The 21,874-nt window shown below is 37.1% G+C and overlaps 1 protein-coding gene across 2 annotated transcripts in view; it reads right to left on the reverse strand.

Moving 5' to 3' along the window:
- The window catches only part of tgfbr3 (transforming growth factor, beta receptor III), a 241,412-nt gene that overhangs the window by 142,231 nt on the left and 77,307 nt on the right, over positions 1 to 21,874 (reverse strand). The window lies entirely within an intron of this gene.

Here is a 21,874-nt window from a genome sequence, read left to right on the forward strand (position 1 = left end):
AAAACTTTCTGAAAATCTAACCCTATAATTATGTCCCTGCATATCTTGCAACTAATGATTCCTGAGTGTATGAGGGAAAGAAGAAGTCCAAAGGGAAGTGTGATAATAATAATACTGAGTTCAGTGCTGTACAATATAATGAGTTAAACATGATGGACCCTGATCACTTAAATCAGTATTTTGGAAAAGTGTAAAACCACTGTATGCAGAAATACATCTCTGAGCTACTGAGGAAATACTGTTTTCAAAATAAGAGTTCATGGAAGAAGAACTGTGAGTTGTCAGAGTTGTGGCATTTTTAGGCTTGGTTTAATAAGGGACACTTCTGGCATATAGTGTAATACTTCACACAGTAAGTGAATTCTTACTAATTCTTCATGAAAACACAGATAGGCAAGAGTACAAAGTAGAAAAGGCTCAAATGTCAGTCAGCTGCTCATTGGCAGCAGAGATACAAAGCTTCAGACTCTGACCTCTAACCCACTACTATGACATTATTAAGAACAGCCAAGAGACCATTGGGGTAGAACATGGCCAGAAGTTACAACACAGTTGCTTATACAGATGATCAAGAATGAGTGAAAAGGACAATCTAAGGAGAATGATTTGGGTTCTCATAGCACTTCAAATCCCAAATGGGATACCTCCCTTGTTTAGAAAACACATTGCGCAATAGTTTTTGTTTTTTTTTTCTTCATAGTCCAAAGACATGCTATCAGATTGATTGACATATCTACACTATTTCAATATACCAAAAAATATGTGTGTGTGTGTGTGCGCGCCCTGTAATGATCAAGGCAGCCATCTGGAAGTGGCAAATTAGCAGTCACTTCCTACGTTTAATGAAACTTGTTATTTAACCAAATGACCTGTTAATACTTTCATTTCACCTTGTCAGATACCTCAATATTAAATAGTTTGCTTTCTAAAAGATATACGTTCAGAAAATACGCTGATTAAATGGAATACAGTTACAGGGACCTGCTTACAAATACTGATCCAGTCACTGTTTATGTGGAATATTCACATACTGTCACAATATCAACATGGGTTTAGTTACGCAAAGATGGGCATGTTACATTTTTGACTGCTCTAAACTAGCTCTAGGCTAGTTTATAAGAGACCTGCGATGGATTGGCTTTCAGTCTAGCAGTGGTTGTTGCCTTGTAGCAGTAGTACACAGGATAAACTTTAAATCCTTATGAACCAAAAAAAATAGTTTTGAAAATTAATGGGCACCAGATTTTGGCACATCTTGTCTCCTTATGAATATTCAGTATCAATATATTTTCACTCTACAGGTGTTTAATTAAATTATCTCAATGTTATGTCATATTCATCTGCATTGGTCTTTGACCCATGAGGTCCCTGTCCAAAAGATAAACATTGGTGTCAGGTGTCCTACTCAAACGTAGCTAATTGTTAGATCATTTTTAATTAACCTTTACTTGTTCCTACAATGTCTGTATTAACTCTTTACAGTTCTATTGTATACAAATTAAAATTCATTAACCTTACAAAGCTCTCAACAACAACAGTATTAACCATTTCATGTTACAGTTATAAGGATTACATCATGTATTCATGTCCAGTTCACACATACAACAATCATCAATACAATTACCGTACTTATTTTGCAGTAAGGAGACTGTGGAAGATTGTGGGTTCGCTTCCCGGTTCCTCCCTGTGTGGATAGCGCTTTGAGTACTGAGAAAAGCACTATATAAATGTAATGAATTATTATTGCATGTACTCTATTACATTTTGTCCATCTGTCATTAATACTTGTATGTTAAAGTTAGTTTTTCATGATTCCAAGACTCCAAAATACAAATAGCTAAAGTAGCATAATATTCTTTGTTCCTCTAAAAGCCTTTGCATACATCTATAGAATGACAAAATGTTTCTTTAAAAATAAGGTTCATTATAATACTTAGCTTGCAGTATAATGAATTAAACATTCACCACATGAAGTACCATACAGTAAATATATTTCATGTAATAATTTGAAAAACATGCCACAAGAAGCAGCAAAATATTTGGAAGAAAATATATGTGGCTTTTATGGAGGCTTTAAAAACCAATCAAAGACATTAATGAATCTGTTTTTTGAGGGGAGAATCCAAACGTAACCATTATGATTTACTTTCATCATCTATTTTTATGTGTACTGACTCCCTACATCAAACAAGTGCAACTGGCCAAAAAAATAACACCTGCATAACAATGAACAGCATGCTTAGTGGAAAAACATGACAGTTTTACACTGTTATTGAGCAGTCAGTTTGCTAACCCAATTTCTGAAGTTCTTATTTTATCTTCACCTATTCTAAAGTCCCTCTGTCTTCAACAAAACCATCTAATGTACATTTTGTTACAGCATATTTAGACTCTAAAAAAACTCCCACTGAATAATGCAGCCCTAACAATTTGGAAACTCACTAAAACCAGTGTCATCCCAATGAAGACAACTTCAAAGAAATGGACAATAAGACCAGGATTCAAAACCTGACTGTTCACCTTTCCTCAGCTGTCTGAAACTGCCTGAGCACCAAAGGCAAATTATTTGTTTTAGTATTGCCTCAAGTGTACTTCTTATTTTGAATGTTCCTTTCTCTATACAGTATTACTATTCTTTTGCTTCTCCAGTTGGCCTCCAGGAGAGAAAATACTAGAAACTATAATGAGCAAAAAGGTCACAAGGTAAAATAAAGAATATTTTAGTAGACATATTCTGAATGGCATTCAAATTGTTTATTGGGATATGTAGCCTCACCGTTCATTTATTTTTTCCTTATGATGGCCCCTTTCCTTTTCCTTGCAATGGTAACAGGCAAGAAAGGCTGCTGTGTTACAGCGTTGAAGATTTAAAGGCCCTCATGTGGTGCAGTGCTGGTCTACAACTCGTGCAGAAAATGTGAACTGGCTGACAGCCCTTTAGACCACACTAGTTCAAGTAGAGAATCGAGTCTATCAAATCAGCCACACCGATCTCTGGACATTAAAGGATTTAGCAAAGCTGTGTAACTTTCTTAGCTGATTCATCATCACCACCGTGTTTCTTTGTAGGAGACAGCAGAGAGAGATTAACTAATAACCCTGACTTACATTTGCAATCCCTGAGCATTATGTCAGTCTGTAAATCCATGGGAAGATACAGCAAGTTCAGATGTCGACAAGCGTTACCACAAGCTGATGACTATCAGCAAGGAACAAAACTTTAGCAAAGGACACTGGTGCAGTGCAGCTCAGAAAGTGTTGAAAGGATAGCAACCTTCATTAGTCTCTCTGAGTCGCAACAGGTAACTAGTACAAAAAGGTCACTGGCATTTGAACATTCAGCACACAGTTTGGTGATATGATAGCCAGCAAGCTTATACTGGATATTGTGGGAATCACTATATTTCAAAGGAATACTAAACACAGAAAAATATTGTTTTAAAATGAAGTTACAATGGCAAGTAATATTTTCACAGGCCTAGGGGCTGAGGTTTATATTTGTCACCTCTGGAGCATGTTTTCAGTTTCTCTCAGTGTTCACAAGATTTCCTTTTACAATATGTTCCCAGTCTGTCTACTGATGATAAATTGTCACTATATGCATGTGTGTGTTGGGGGGGGTGTTCCCTTCTTTGTCCTACTGCTCTGTAGGAAAACCTGATTTTGTTGTGTATCTGTAGCTCCTGGAACAACATCAAAATGTTGGTTTTACAGCAGAAGTACAGCCAGCCAGTCTACTATATGCATTACGACAGAGGAGTACTGGTGCTAGTTTTGTTAAATCTTTAACATAATTATATACTTTTTATAGATAGATACTTTTATTCTTCTTCTTCTTCTTTCGGCTGCTACTGTTAGCGGTCGCCACAGCAGATGATCTTCTTCCATATCTTTCTGTCCTCTGTATCTTTTTCTGTTACACCCATCACCTGCATGTCCTCTCTCACCACATCTATAAACCTTCTCTTAGGCCTTCCTCTTTTTCTCTTGCCTGGCAGCTCTATCCTTAGCATCCTTCTCCCAATATACTCAGCATCTCTCCTCTGCACATGTCCAAACCAGCGCAATCTCGCCTCTCTGATTTTGTCTCCCAACAATCCAACCTGAGCAGACCCTCTAATGTACTCATTTCTAATTCTATCCATCCTTGTCACACCCAATGCAAATCTTAGCATCTTTAATTCTGCTACTTCCAGCTCTGTCTCCTGCTTTCTGGTCAGTGCCACTGTCTCCAACCCATATAACATAGCTGGTGTCACTACCGTCCTGTAGACCTTCCCTTTCACTCTTGCTGATATCCATCTGTCATAAATCACTCCTGACACTCTTCTCCACCCATTCCACCCTGCCTGCACTCTCTTTTTCACCTCTCTTCCACAATCCCCATTACTCTGTACTGTTGATTCCAAGTATTTAAACTCATCCACCTTCGCCAACTCTACTCCCTGCATCCTCACCATTCAACTGACCTCCCTCTCATTTACACACATGTATTCTGTCTTGTTATTACTGACCATCATTACTCTCCTCTCTGGAGCATATCTCCACCTCTCCAGGGTCCTCCTCAACCTGCTCCCCACTCTCTGTGCCTCTAACAGTGCCTTCTTAACCAGTACTGGGATTTAGCACATACAGAAACTAAAGAAATTAACTCAAATAAGAGTGAACACATTTTTTAATGGTAAGCATATTGTATGGATTAGTTTAGAGTCAACTATTTGTAAATACACATTCCGTTTCAAAAAACAAAGTAACTTCTGGTGAAAACTATAAAATAAAATCCAACAAAATAAAAACTGCAAATAAAATTACATGAAAATATTATAAGCAATTAAGTATATACCGTATATATAAGTTATATACTGTATATAATATAGGTACCAAGTAAATAAGTTCACTTTTTAATTCAATAAAAATGTTTAATATTTTTATTCAGTTTTTCATTACAAAATGTACCAACCATACTATACAGTACATTACCAGCACTTAGAAATGCACCAAAAATGCATCCTAGGACTGAAGGCTCCAACAGTCCAAAGAAACAAAACCTATTTAACCTTAAACAAAAATGGCTACATGGTGACCTAAAAAACGTTCTAAAACTTCTGAAAGATAGTGACAAAACTGATTAAGCAGAATTCAGCTTATTTGTTAGCTATATACCTCAGAACACCAGTGGAAATTGAAGATCGAATCCTGGAAGTATTTCTTTATAGAAGGTGATTTTGGAACAAACTACAGAGCCACCAGGCTGCAGAAGAGACAACATAACTATTAGCATGATGAGCTAAATTTCATCTTTTTATAAAATATATTCTTATGTTCCAGAATCTGCTGCGGTTTGTTTACATTGGTTAACGGTTATTTCACTCATTTTACTGTCTATTAAAAAATAGGTCATCATGTCTACAGTCCAATAATTTGAGTCATCTGGATGTTTCCTCCATAAAAAAGACAATTGATAGTGGTTTTAGCCTCCTTAGCCTTTATGATCCTCCTCTCATCTCACTTGAAAACGAAAGACCAATGTCTAGTAGATTCCTGGAGAAACATTTGTACAACTTATTTCTTTTAGAACTTTCAGCAGCTCGTATTAATTTCCCTTCTCCATCCACTATATCATCCACTACATCATCTTTAGAAAAAGACATTTATTAATTGTGATGTGTAGGGCTAGCATGTCTTTTTCAGCCATCTCCAAATGGGGTGTGGGATGCCAGTGGGATAGGGACCTTATTCTCTTTTAATATTGAACTTTTCATATCTAGTTATCCTCCTTTTCTCTTTTGTCTTTAAAAATAAGTAAAAAAATGTTTACAAAAAATAGTCAGTTTTTAAATCCATTAATCTGCTAGACTTTCTCATGTGCTGTTGTCTATTCATTTGTACTCAATATGTTGAACTCAGTATAGGGATTGTACTGTAGCATTGTTTGATCTCCCACAGCTATACTTACTTTTACACATCAATCATTATGTTTTACATGTCTTATAAACTGATTGATAGATGAATATTGATGTACCCTTGGAAACACTTCAGTAAGCAGGCCAACATCAGATCCTTGATTCTTCAAACATTTAATAGGCTGAGCCTTCAGGGAATTCATTTTTGAAGTCTACAGAACACCAAGTTATTATTTACTGTACATAATGCCAACTTAAATGCAAAACAGATTCTGTAATGAGCTTAAATGTAACAGTGGTTATTTAAATGCATGCTCCAAAATTTTATACATTTTTTTCTGGTTGAGAGATGGCTCAGTATTTCAAACTTGTGGCAAAGTGATTCATTTATATGTAGGGGGTCTGTTTTGTCTTGATTAGATGCTTACATTTGTAAATAATCAAGTAGTATTTTTTTACATTAAAACTACTATTTAATATGCATTCTGTTTTGAAGAAACATTTTGCAAAAAATATACCCCTTACAATTTAAAGGAAATCTTTACCTTAATCCCCCAACATACCACGCATCTTTTCCAGTGATTTTTAATAATAGCTTTCATTTTACCTGATCTTCTCGTAATGTGGACAGCTGCATCGCATGCCCGTGACCACCAGCTGTGTACTCTGACATCCCCAGCAACTAAGTATTTGTGCTCTATGACCAGCTACAATGAGTTGAAGGGGCTTGCTCCTGTTTGCTAGAGTTTACAGCCAATAAGCTCTATGTCGGAATATACAATGTGCACAATGCAGCCACAAGGAAAGGAGAAAACAGGTGCTGTGGAACTTGCAAACTGAAAATAGGCTTGTCAGTCCAAGGTCTTGTGTTAATAACACCACAACAGAATGAAAAAAGACAGGCCAAGATTGCAAATAAACTCACCATACCTGGAAAGGCTTTGTATAGCTGTCAGACAGTAGCTTTGTTGGCTATCAAATAGAGTTGAGCTTGCAGTACTTTCATGGCTTAATAGGAAATATGAAACTGTGATGAAAAGACATTAAGTAGTTGTTTAATCTATCACATCCTGTGATTCTTAGTCATATAAATTGACTTTCTCAAATCAATGAGATCCAGCAAATGTAAAGTGTGACATGCTTACTGACTTGAAGTAGTATAGTGGGATGCCAGGCTTAAATGGGTGGATCCAAAAATAAATATTGACTAAGACTCATCTTCACCAAACATACAAGAATAACAAATTTGGAATGAAGAGGTGTAATTTTAAGTATATATTTAAATAGATAGCTCCTATTTTATATTCTGCCAACGTCTTCATACCATGTAGCCAGAGAAAATAAGCCATGTAATATATGGCAAATCTTTATATCAATGTCTCAGATAAACTTCATTCTATATTTTCTACCCCAATGGAATATGGCATGCAGTACATGTCAAATGAAATTTATCACATCAATGTTTCATTACTATAATGATGGTGATGTGCTTACTGGCTGTTTTCATGAATGTAAGAAGTCTTCCTTGATATGAACCCACCTCTCGTTATGCCACTCATTGTTTTAGTTTTTTTTTTCATTTCAAATAAATACATTTGCTGGTGATTTGACAAAGTCCTTAGCCTTGAACTTTGCTTCCTTTTGCTCATTGTCATGAGTCTCATCTGCTTTTGCCTGGCAATAGAAAAGGCTTGGACATCACCTATTACTTGTATGAGTTCAGCTGCTTTACTACTTAACTCTTTGAGGGCTGAATATTATTTCCAAAAAACTCAGTTTTCTGAAAAGCACCCAATGCACTGGTTTCACACATAAATCAACATAAAACATCTGTTGCTACATGCTGTGGCTGCTGCTGGTGCCTGTTCGGCATCTCTGGCAGCAGTGGCTGCGCAGGGGCTGCTCGATGGCCAGCAGCAATGCACGGCAGGCCGGCTACCTCTCTGTCTTCACACAGCAGGTGGGTGACAGTGACAGTTGCAATGTGACACAATGTGGTTTGTACCTCTTGTCATCATAAGTGGTGGTCCTCCTAGGCGAATGCTGCTGTAGGCATATCCGCTACACGAACGTGTTCAGCACCACAATTACTGGGGACCGATAGGCTGATACTGGTACCTCACTTTCGTTTTCTATCTCCAGATCACTTGCATCAAACTCAGAGTCTGAAAAGTCAGAGTCTGATTCAGCAATAATACGTAAAATATCCATGGAGTATTTTGCTTTGCACATTTGCTTTAGTCTGTTGCTGCCAATTTAGAGGTTGTTTGCTCTTCACTGTTCATGCACAAGGTCAAATCAACAAAGATACATACAGTGCATCCGGAAAGTATTCACAGCGCATCACTTTTTCCACATTTTGTTATGTTACAGCCTTATTCCAAAATGGATTAAATTCATTTTTTCCTCAGAATTCTACACACAACACCCCATAATGACAACGTGAAAAAAGTTTACTTTAGATTTTTGCAAATTTATTAAAAATAAAAAAATTGAGACAGCACATGTACATAAGTATTCACAACCTTTGCCATGAAGCTCAAAATTGAGCTCAGGTGCATCCTGTTTCCCCTGATCATCCTTGAGATGTTTCTGCAGCTTAATTGGAGTCCACCTAAGGTAAATTCAGTTGACTGGACATGATTTGGAAAGGCACACACCTGTCTATATAAGGTCCCACAGTTGACAGTTCATGTCAGAGCACAAACCAAGCATGAAGTCAAAGGAATTGTCTGTAGACCTCCGAGACAGGATTGTCTCGAGGCACAAATCTGGGGAAGGTTACAGAAAAATTTCTGCTGCTTTGAAGGTCCCAATGAGCACAGTGGCCTCCATCATCCGTAAGTGGAAGAAGATCGAAACCACCAGGACTCTTCCTAGAGCTGGCCGGCCATCTAAACTGAGTGATTGGGGGAGAAGGGCCTTAGTCAGGGAGGTGACCAAGAACCCGATGGTCACTCTGTCAGAGCTCCAGAGGTCCTCTGTGGAGAGAGGAGAACCTTCCAGAAGGACAACCATCTCTGCAGCAATCCACCAATCAGGCCTGTATGGTAGAGTGGCCAGACGGAAGCCACTCCTTAGTAAAAGGCACATGGCAGCCTGACTGGAATTTGCCAAAAGGCACCTAAAGGACTCAGACTATGAGAAAGAAAATTCTCTGGTCTGATGAGACAAAGATTGAACTCTTTGGTGTGAATGCCAGGCGTCACGTTTGTAGGAAACCTGGCACCGCTCATCACCAGGACAATACCATCCCTACAGTGAAGCATGGTGGTGGCAGCATCATGCTGTGGGGATGTTTTTCAGCGGCAGGAACTGGGAGACTAGTCAGGATAAAGGGAAAGATGACTGCAGCAATGTAAAGAGACATCCTGGATGAAAACCTGCTCCAGAGCGCTCTTGACCTCAGACTGGGGCGACGGTTCATCTTTCAGCAGGACAACGACCCTAAGCACACAGCCAAGATATCAAAGGAGTGGCTTCAGGACAACTCTGTGAATGTCCTTGAGTGGCCCAGCCAGAGCCCAGACTTGAATCCAAATTGAACATCTCTGGAGAGATCTTAAAATGGCTGTGCACCGACGCTTCCCATCCAACCTGATGGAGCTTGAGAGGTGCTGCAAAGAGGAATGGGCGAAACTGGCCAAGGATGGCATCATATTCAAAAAGACTACTACACTTTTGGCACGCAAACTTATTCAGTTAAATTGGAAGAATCCTAACTCTCCTCTGATAAGTCAGTGGGAAACCGATGTTTTATATTATTTGAAATTGGAAAAAATCAAATTCTCAGTTAGAGGATCTGTACAAAATTTTTTCAAAACCTGGCAGGATCTGATCAATATTATTTTAGAATAAGAGAAATAACTATTACCGCATTTAATTCCCTTCTCCATCTCTTATTTACATATATATTTATTTCTCCCTTTCCTTTGCTTATTGTTGTAAAATTAAAAAGCCCTAAGCAATTCTCCTTTAGCTAAGCTCTCCTTCTTAGGGGTGGGGTTTGATTTGTCTTTAATTTGTTTGGTTATAAATTGATCTATTTGTATGGAATGATTACAATAAAAATTAATAAATAAAAAAAAAAAAAAAAAAAAAAAAAGACTTGAGGCTGTAATTGCTGCCAAAGGTGCATCGACAAAGTATTGAGCAAAGGCTGTGAATACTTATGTACATATGATTTCTCAGTTTTTTTATTTTTAATAAATTTGCAAAAACCTCAAGTAAACTTTTTTCACGTTGTCATTATGGGGTGTTGTGTGTAGAATTCTGAGGAAAAAAATTAATTTAATCCATTTTGGAATAAGGCTGTAACATAACAAAATGTGGAAAAAGCGATGCGCTCTGAATTCTTTCTGGATGCACTGTACCTTTCCTTCAAGCAAAGAAGAGTAGCAAGCAAACCATAAGGGTGAGTTTTGTCGCAGTTTACAGCCGATTACCATCCTCTACCCCTAAATTTCGACAAAAGTCAACATCAGCCCTTAAAGAGTTAAACAGACTACTGAACTCTTTTATCATTTGTTCCGTGAGTTGGTCTTATTTTGAGATAATAGTGCATATTTTGCTTCTTATTTATATTGTCTTCTTTCCTTTTAGGTATCCATTGACTGAAGCTTTGAATTTTGTTTCTGATCATATTTTGTGCTTGATTAGTGTAATGACTTTTGATTGTTTTGTGTAAATTTCTATTGCTTTGATACAACAGTCTCTCAAAACCTCAAAAAGGCCCTAGTTTTTACTTATTCCTGATCATTCAACAAAAGGGCAAAAATATCTATGTCAGGTCTGACATTACTTAATGGCAGATAGTACCATTATAAAACGTGGAAGTCAAATTGGTGAACATTTTTATAGTCATTATATGTAATTACAATGAAGTAAAAGTACTTGCAAAGTACTTGCTATATAATAAACATACAATTTAAAAATAATATTTCTTGGTAATTGATTGTTCCTTCCTTTTGGTATGGAACACTTTTCATAGTGAACACCATTCCAGACAGAAGATTTAGAAAAGGCAGTTGCAAATAGTCACCAATGGTTGATGTTTAAAATTCAATAAGCTGGTTATCATTTAAGCACTGCAGACCCTTACTGGTGGTCTATCGTGGTCATATGATTTAAGAATCAAAAGTGAATCACTGACCAGTGGCATTAAAATACGGATCTATAAGGCTTTGACAGATTGGCTGCTGGCTAAAATGAAGGCACTGTAGTTCAAAGGCCAGCAGAGTAGGAAATAGTCCAATGGAACATTTTTCATCCATGCAGGAGTGAAACACTATGCCTTTGAGTACTTGGGCTTTCTATCACTGATAGAAAATGAAGAAGCCAAGCTCATAACATCTGTCTGTGACAACAATAAGAGTGCAGACCTTTTATAGTGCCTTCTTCTACAAACAAAAATGTATAGTTTTAGAATTAGTTGAACGCTAAACCTTATTTTTCTCAATAAACAGATCTGACACTTTCACATTGCACTCCCATTTCTTATCCTTTCATATGGTTTGAATTAAATATATCGTACTAAAGTGAAAATTTACACTTGTGGTAACAAGCAAGCTAGGTTTTTTTTCCATTCCCTGATTTGCCCTGTATGAAATGTGTCTTCTTGGCAGACTAAAGTAAACAAGGAATATAGCATTTATCAAAAATTGTAAACTGAACTGCAGCTCTGTGTCTGAGTCTTGATAGGTCTACATTACATTTGAAAAAACCTACTATTTTATATTAGTCCACAGTGACTCTTACAGGGCTTAGCATACCTCGGGTTTCCACAGATACTGTAACTACCTGGATAGTTCTTTGTCTTGTTTGCACCTGCAGACAAAACTCAGTTCCTGTCAGTGAAACATATTACATTTTTGCTTTCAGTGCTGAACAAAATTAAACTGAAGCTGTTGTTTACAGACATGACTAATCAGAAATAAATTCTAGTACTATACTAACTTAGACTGCCTGTGGTAAGATCAACTGGTAAATACTCACGGCATGCCCAAGCAAGACAATGAAATACATAAATGTTACTAAGCCATCAGGGCACATGGAACCAATTTATACCAAGTTTCAGGGTGTAAGTGTTCTGCGTAAATCATTACAAAATGAAGAATAGTGCCAGGTCCTGGTAGCCCTCACTGCTGGATAATTCCGAGTGCCGAAGGGGAGGACTTTCACTTTGTAGTTTTAGGCTGCATTGTAAACTTTACAGTCACATATGGTCCAGATATCAATTTTACAGGCCGGTTTGTGATTGCTGGATTAAGGCAATGGCTGTCTATGGGAACTAATCATCATGAAGCAAGAGAAAACACATGGCAGACAAAACTTCAAAACAAAAATCTACTGTGGCTAGAAAGCCGTTATTTCCCGCCATCTGTGAATGAAAAGTTTAAAAGAAACAACTCTAGATTCCTTATTGTCAAATCTAACATAATCTCCTGCCAAAGAAAAGCACACATTTAACTCTGGTAAATGGCTTTGTTGTGTTACTTAAGCAAACAAGACAGCAGTTGTGCCTTATGGATGAACGGCGATACACTGAAATCAACATAAAAGTAGAATGGACTACAATAAGGTGGAAGTAGAACCCTGTTACGTAGGCAACAACATGAAGCAGAGTAAGGCAAACAGCACTAGAGGTACACTCTGTTATTATTATTACTATTGTGACGGATGGCCGGGGCCCATGCCTGGCTGGGATGCCCCTGCAACATATGTACCAGGGGGACAAGGATGGGAAACTTAGTATCTCCCCCTGGACGCTAGATGGCAGCCTCCCTGGGTTGTAGCGGTGCCTCAGATTCCCCCAGGGCTTCATGGGGGTTGGAGTTTTGTGCAGCCCTGTTGGGTTCCGCCGGCGCCGCCAGGGTGTGCTGCAGCAGGAGCTGCTGGCCCCTTTTGGGCACTGGTTTAGCCACACCCGGGTACCCAATAAAAGGAGGCCAGCAACCACCACTCAGCAGCCAGTCGGGTGGAGGAGGACAAGGTTGCCTGGGAGGAGGAGTGGTGGTGCCAGAGAGAAGTGTTTAGTGCTTGAGTTTGTGTTTGGGACTGTGTACTGCTTTTGGGACACGGGGAAGACGTGCACCCACAGGTGAAGAGAAAAATAAATATTTGTTTTATTTTACACGTGCCTCCATGTCAGGTCGGGCGCATATATAGCGCCTTTCTTACACTATCCATATATTCATTTTCTAAACTCATTTATTACAGTTTAAGAGCTATCAGAGCCCCAAAGACTACAGTATATCCCAGCAGGATCAGGTGCAAGGCACAGTCACATATCCATGCTCACTCCTAAGGGGATGATGTGACCTTGCCATTTTATTTATTTATTTAGGTGGGGCAGCATGGTAACATATACAGCCTCAGGGACTTGATTTCTAAAATAGTCACTTTATGCAGAGATTTTGCATGTTCTCCTATAGAACTCTTTGGATTTCTCAGTTTAAAAGGTTTTCTATTTGGATGTCAAGTATATAAGAGTTAGATTCATGTCTAGCCTAAACTGCAGGGAATGTGAGTTGCTATGGGCAAATACACGCTGAAGATGACTAGCACCCCATATAGACTTGTCTCTTGTCTTGTGCTCAGTGCTGCTGGGACAGTTTTCAGGTCCTAACAGACCCTATACTGGATAATCGACTCAGAGAATAGGACAGCACAGTAGTGCATCAGTTAACAGTTTTGCTTCACAGCTGCTGGAACCCAGCACTGATTCATAACTGAGTAGATTTTACAAGTTCTCTCTTTGTATGCATGGATCATCTCTCATATTTCTTTCCATATCCCAATCATATATATTAATTGATTGCTCTAATTTGGCCCTGTATGAGAAAATATTTGTGTTAATTTGATTGCACATGAAAGTACTGCAAAGATAGGTTCCAACTCTGCAAAACACTATAACAGGTGGCACAATGGTAGTGCTGCTGCTTTGCAGTATGGAGACTGTGGAAGATTGTGGGTTCGGTTCCTCCCTGTGTGGATAGCGCTTTGAGTACTGAGAAAAGCGCTATATAAATGTAACGAATTATTATTATTATTATAATAGAAAAAATAGTTTCCAAAAATTGATACAGAGAAATATCAACAGATTGGCTTATATAATGTCTGATTTCTTATACTGTATGTAATATCGTTGGCATCTTTTTACACTTTAGTTATTATCTAATTATGTTTTTAATAATGCAATTTTTATACTTACACTTACACTAGCAGTAGCCTAGCTGTTTTGATAGTTTATACTGAAACACTTTTTATGCTGTCAAAAACCTGGCTGTGAAACATGTAGTGTAACAAAATGAGTAGCTAACATACCATAGAAATATGAACCGCTGTAAGTTGTGCGCTGCAGACCTTGGTAGGGCACCCTGCATCAAACTATGATGGATGCTCAGATTTACAGCCATAAATACATGAATCCCAAGAACATCTCATACCAAGGCAAGGACACTTGCAAGGTCCCCTGCAACTATGCGTTTATTGTAGATTTGTGTCTTTGATGCACTGCTTCAACAGCTGCGAAAGAACATTATGACCTTGGATTTCCAACAGGGAATTCAGACAGAACATGAAATATAAAACCAACCCAAAAAACAGCAGGTTGTGAGGTTTTAATTACAAAACCTTGCTATCACGGTTCTTTCCCAACTCAGTCAAGGCTTCTAGTACAGAGCCTCAACCTCCTAGCCTTTCATTTCTTTTAAACTGGACTGAGGTATTTAAATCCAGACTGCCTTATATAAAGTTAATGATCAATATGGATAACTTTGACAAAACAGGGGTTTTTAGTATTACTTCTCTTATCAAAAATGGCAAATTGAATCCTTATTTTTTCTGTATGTTCACACATTTAACACCACAAATAAACAATTTCACCTCATATTTTTATGTCTCAGATCCTCTTTGCTGGAACAAGAAGTGACAGAAAGTGATTGCCATTTATTTTTAAGTTCTCCATCTACTCACTGGTAATTTTAACTGTAAGGGGCAAAAGGTTCTGTTTGGGCTTTTCAGTGGCATGAATAGAACATATTAACAAGCTTTAAACATTTTTGCCACTGTATCCACTTTAAGCAGCCTGTTGCTACCCTTTAATCAAATTTGTATTTTAATAAAGTTATATTACAATAATTTAAAAAAACAGTTCAAACTACAATAAAGCAAGTTAATGTATTTGGCAAAATATTTCAAGGACATACGTCAAAATCTAGGTTTTATCTCATTGATCTTTGTAAGCCCTTCCTAAAGCCAATGCATTTTAATGCTCAGACAAAAATATAAATATAATGAACAGTGCACATCCAGGACAGAAATATAAATGATAACAATAAATTGAATGCCCTCAGGATGCAAACTGATCTTAACAGTTCTCAAAGGGTCTTCAGAATTTTTGGTAAAACAATCTTTATGAAGTGAAATTGGTTTTCTTGAGCGGTAGTTTCAATTCATACTGATAGCACTCACAATCATAAATTTCTTCACAAACTCTTCTGCTTTCATGTCAGACTCCAAATAAGAGGTTCAAATATTCTTTCATACCAGCAGCTATTAACCTTTTTCCTTTATCCATCTATCCACTATCAAATCTGTTTAATCCTACTCAGGGCTACTGGGAGCACCTAACATCATATAATCTTTATTCTTTATAATTAACTTGTCCTTACTGATGATCCTCCACACATTCATCAATTTTAAACCGACTCTCATTCAGGGTCACGGTGAGCCAGAGCCTAACCCAGTCAAACTTGACTCAAGGCAGTTCACTGTGGGGGAATTGCAAATAAACCCTCATACTCATGCACACTGGGCCTATTTATAGTCTATAAGTTACAGTTAACCTGTATGACATGTCTTTAGGAAGTAGGATGAAAACTGGAGTACCTGCAGAAGAAACAACCAATGCTGCCACATTATAGATTCCATCCACATGAATAATTTACACTTCTATTAAACTGGTTTTATTTGTGCTATTGTGTTATATGGTATCAATGATGTGATACTGTATGATTGTTGTTTACTGTATATAAAGAATGATCTGATTTTAATATTTTTCTTGTAAATTATATTCCCCCATTTTGGATATTAATTCAACTGAGATGAACTAGACTTCAACGGCACAATCATGCAGCAGGTACACTTTTTGGCCAGGTCTCCAGTGTTTCTGGAAGCCTAGTAGAACATCAGAGAGAGATAAATCAGCACAGCATGAAGGGGATGGTGCATTTCAATAGTTTATGAAATATATTTTACCTTACAGTTTGCTTTTCAGTTTTACTCAGCAAAGCTTTTTAATGGATGTTTCCAGTTTTCTTTACCTTTATTTCAAAGGTAAACCAGATCACAATTTAATTTTATGTATACACATTCACAAGGCTATTTATATGGCATCTATGGATATATTTCAAAATAAATAGTGTATTTAAGACTCTGCAGGTGCATGTGACATTTATAGGGTGAAGTGTACTTAATTAAAGAAAAACAGATGAATAATCTGAAATTGCAGCATGGCAGCATTAGGATTAATACAGATGAATGGAATAAGAATACAGTTATTATCAATGAGAATCAAATGCGAAAGTGCATTCCTGTAACCTGAATGGCTGATCAGCTAAGCACCTTTGTAGATGAAAAACACAATCACGAGATGCTAAGTCATCTATCAACAAAGGCTCTGTATACTGTTCATCTTTGGAGTCATCAGTAATCAGTTTGTCATGAAAACATTTAGATGATTCTCATATCATCCATCTATACTCTGAACCTGCATACTCCAAATCAACGATGCATGGTGCCAAAGCGTACCCTTGTGGGCACTGGGCACAAAGTAAGAGCAAAGCATTTTCTTTGCTGCAGCACACACACACACACACACACACACACACACACACACACACACACACACACACACACACACACATACCAACTAATGCTGGGACAATTTGATGTTATCAGTGGACAGTAACAAGGCTAGCATATAACCAGCAATACTGCTATGGCATTACAGAGTTGTAATTTAAACAACAATTACCTATGTTTCTTTTCAAGACTGAATAAACATCATACCAAGTCTGCTTTCAGAATTCACATGCCATACAGTCTAACTGTTCCTTTCCTTCCTTACCTTGACAACCCAAACTTTGTTTACTATAACATTTCATGCTGAGAACCCTGGTTCTGGCAAGCTGCCTATCTTATGACTTTCACCTCAATACAGCTTTAAATTCCTGAATAATGTCGATCTTACTTGTTCTAAATCTAATATTCTACCACAGAGAAGTAGTAAAAATGAGCCTATTCTAATTACAAAGCAAACATTAACCCCAGACAGGAAGCCAGTCCATCACAAAGCAAATGCATGAAAATGCTAGTTCTAGTCCAATTTAGAATTCACCATCAGCCTGACTGCCAATCGATGAAGTGTTGGGTCTCACAAAGGAAACTCATGTAAACAAAAAACAGCATATGCAAACTCCATAAGGATGAAAGACACCATGATCAGGAGATAAACAAGGGTCCAAGTGCTACAACGTAATCCAAGGCACATGTGTGCAACCAATGATATTCTCATTTAAAATAAATATAACTGTTAACAATTTATGGCCAGAGACAGCTGAATGTGACCTGTTAACCCATGCTGACTGGTAAAAGGCTGAATAAAACTAAAAGCAGCTTATTTAGCAGGAAAAGGGCTATAAGAGTGAAAGTGTGAACTAACATTCATAGTAAGAAAATTGTTTGCTTAAACATGTAATTGGGTAATTAACTGCTATTTCAGCTAACCATTTGCATCTTTCAATTTGCTTGCTTGCCCTTTATCAATGAGGAGCTAAGCTGTTAACCACAAGGTTGAAGATCATAATCTCAGTTCTGATTCACTCTGTGAGTCAGAGCAAGTCCCTTTAACTAAGATTTAACTCTAAAGTGAGGTCTTTTACACACTGAGTGAAGAGGAACATTAAAAACACTATATATACAGTATAATAAATAATAAGTGACTGCTTGATGAACAAGCATTGTGTCTACAATGGCCTTTGTCATATCCTGAAAAAGATACACAGATTGCATTATGATTATGATTGTTTATGGTAACAGTCACAGTATCAGCCTTTACTGTTATTTTATTATAGACCACAGATATGGTAAATGGCCTGATTGTGCTCCGAGTGTTGTAATGAATATTACAATAAAAATAATAGTACTAGGGTGTTGTACCGTGTTAGCCATTATGAATGTAGAGAAAAGCCAAGCAAAATGACACCTTTTTTTGGCTAACTAAAAAGATTACAATATGCAAGCTTTCGAGGCAACTCAGGCCCCTTCTGAAGGTTACTTTCAACTTCATATGAACAAAAATAAACAAGATATATAGAGAGTTGCTGTTGATACAAGGTGGTCATGTAAAAGAACTATAAAAGGTGTTCACCTACACTAGATTTTTTATAAAACAGTATTATCAAATTCATCTCAACTATGATTTTTTTTTCCACTGCCTCTGAAAATAAATTTACTTATGTCTAGGAGAAACACATCTCAAAAACATTCTAAAATATTTTACGTCAACAGTGTTTTGTTGAGGTTATGGTTCAGGAAGTGTGTAGTTGTGTTTAAGTGTGCCCCCTTGTCTGGATTATACTATGCACCTGATAGTATACCCTTCAGAGTCAACAACACGATAATGGACTGACTTCAATCAGAAAATGGATCGACAGATGTATCTTACTGAGGACAATGAAAGTGAGAGAGACAGAGTGTGTGTTTGTGTGTCTAAGTGTCCCCTGTAATATACTGGTGTGCCACCCAGGCCTGGTTCTTGTCCAGCTGATAAACTCCAGTTCCCTATCTACCTGTAATGGACTAAGCACTTTTGGGAAGTGGTAGGCTTCCTAATCATTGTTGGTATTCTTCTGTGATTTTCCTTTGATTGACTGGTATCCCTTTCAGGGTTGGGTGCTGCTTAATGCCCAATATTGCAAAGATAGGTTGTGACTACACAGAACCCTGTAATGGAATTGTAAATGCATTTTTAAAAATAAATGGAATAAAGAGTATATCATATAGAGGACATTTTTACATTAAGCATGTCCCACAAAGTGTCCAAGTTTCCTTAATACCTTGTTCACAATTATGCCTCAATGGGATCAAGCTTTTTGTTACTTTAAAATTGGACTAATATTTATCACTAAAGGCAAATTTACAATAAAGAACAGAAACCAGTAAAGGTACTTACATTTCCCCATCCTTAAAATGTTAGAAGCAAACCTAAATTTTGTTGCACAAATATAAATGTAGCACATGGGACCTGCTAATAAATATGCTTTAATTAAAGAAACGTCAGTCCTAGGTTAACACTGTAAGTGCCACTTTGTTGGGAATTAATTTACTTGGGCCAAACAGGTTTAACTTGGTAAATTAATTTCAAGAGGCTCACAGCCAGAACTGTTGTTCTGATGCCTCATCCTTATTTATTTATGTTAATTTAAATGCTGCCCCTTGCAAACCTCATCCTGAATGAGAAATCTTCACTCGGAGTCATTGAGATTTATTCAGTTTTACTGCGAGTTTAACATAATTAATGCATCTGCATACAATAAATGTTTTTGGTTTAACAATTTACTGTTAGTGGTAATAGCTGTAAATGTGATTAAGTGCTATGAGTCTGTACTCGCTGAAGAACACTTAAAACGTGTGATGGCTATAGTGGATAAAATAATTCCAGTTTGAATAAGCAAATATAGATAACAAGTAAAAAATAAATAAATGAAATGTGCAGCATATTTTAAAAAAATGCATATTTTAGGGCATGTACAAGCTGTTTGCAGCTAATGAGTAATAATCAAACTAGGCTGGTTTTGTCAGAGCTAACAAGAGTTACACCTTTATTCACCTTCTTTTTTTCTTTCAGGGACGACTAAAGATAGTGGGTGGAAGGTGAGCATTCTGATGGGGTGGCAGAGTATGTCAAAGTGCAGGCTGAAACAAATCTCAGCTTGTTCCCTTATGTGAACTTTTTACCTTCAGATAAACTTCAAGGCCTGTAGAACTTTGTTGTTATAATGACAGGTCACCCGAAATCACATGAGAGAAAAGCTGACCTGGGCACTATAGGAAGTGCATTGTTTAGGTGATACACTGTGTCTCTAATAACCTGCGGGCAGAGATTTTCCCAGCTCATTATAACAAGAATTCTTCTTTATAATCTCCACATAAAAGCCAAAAAAACCATAAGGCTCTTTTGGGGCATAAAACACATTTTAAACACATTCATTGTGTGGATGTCTTCATAACAACAAAGCATTACCTATAAAGTAAGAAAATCCTTTAAGGAGCTTTTCAAATCAGCAAGTATGTGCTACACTTCATTCAAAAGACAGAGTAAATTATCCAAGGGAAAACACTCTTTTCAGCATTATTTTGCACTTGCAATAATAAAGGCTGTTTTGAGAGATCTTCTTCTGGATCCAAAGCTGCTTCTTACAGATGGAAAATCGACTACAGTACTGTTGTCATAGGTCATAGTGGAAGGAAAAAGATTTAATAAATTAAAAGTGGTCATGGAGTGATAAATTAGAAACTGTGCAAATGACTTACCTTTCATGCTGAAAGAATAAAACTTTTTGTCAATGAAGGCTGCTTCCCTTCTTTTAAACCTTTCAGAACACTGGCAATTCTCTGTATAGAAATGTGTGCTGAAAGTAGCACTCATGTGGAAATTGTTTTAGGTTTTTAAGCCTCAACATGAGTTATTAGGACCATTTCTACCAACATGACTAAAGCAAAAAAATGCAAGACATAAAAAGTTACATTAAATAAATAAATACTGACTGCCGGCTAACCAACCATTTTTTCAAATAAAAAATACAGAAACAACTGTCATTGTTTATCACTTTGGTTTAATAATGTCAAATCAACAGCAAGCTTCCTAAATTTATTTCACTACTGCCTCTTAACTTGTGTCCTCTCCTTCCAGTAACGTAAATGTTTTGCACATGCACTGCTTTTACCTTTGGAAGATGTGTCTGTTAAATAGATAAAGACAGTGATTAACACACCAGGCACTTCAGTTTGTATTTCAGCCTGGTCATAGCTTGGAGGTTGAACTCTGTCCTTATGTCTACATGGCTTATTCTTGGGGTATTCTGGTTTAAATCCAACATTCCAAAGTCCTGCAGGCAGGTGAACTGGCAAGTGAGTAAATGGATATGCCAGGTGCTTCTAGGATAGGCTCTAGTGTACACATCCATTAATTTGATTAAGTAGGTATTAAAATTGTTTGAATGGAAAGTGATAGTGAAAGAATTACATCAATGTAAATGTCATATAATAAAAGGAGGAAATAACTTTGTCTATGCACTGCAAATTACTTAATTTTGTTTACAAGGTCTAAATAGTGACTAAAAAGAATGATAGTTCATGAAACATCTGGATTCCTCATAATGTCCAGACTATGTCTCTAGTGGAAACCAAAAAAAATATGCACATAAATATATTTTATATGTCTGCTTGACTCCTTTCAATGTTGACATTTTTTCCTTTTTTGTTTTTTCTCAGTGTTCCTTTTGTATTTTCATTTAAAGACTTCTTTGCAAACTTTAAAAATGTCCTGCAAAGTCACCAATGTCAAGTGATTACAAAAATGTAGTTAGATGTTTGGTGTAAAGAGAGCCAAAAACAGAAGTTGGCCTTCACTCAAAGATACATTATTTCAATAAAAACAAAAAATATGATTTGAAACAAAATCACAGAGCTTCTACCGTAACAATAGTGTCCAGTATGACTACCTAACAAACAGATCATCTCCTAGTACAGGGGCAGGCAACGTCGGTCCTGGTGAGCCGCAGTATGTGCAGGTTTTTGTTCCAACCCAGTTCCTTAACGAGAACTCAATTATTGCTGATGAAGCACATATTGCTTAAGTGACATTTTGATGCTTCATTTTAGTGGTCTCGCTTGTTAAGGTTCTC

This window comes from Erpetoichthys calabaricus, chromosome 10 (genome assembly GCF_900747795.2).
Source record: "Erpetoichthys calabaricus chromosome 10, fErpCal1.3, whole genome shotgun sequence".
Taxonomy (NCBI): Eukaryota; Metazoa; Chordata; class Cladistia; order Polypteriformes; family Polypteridae; genus Erpetoichthys; species Erpetoichthys calabaricus.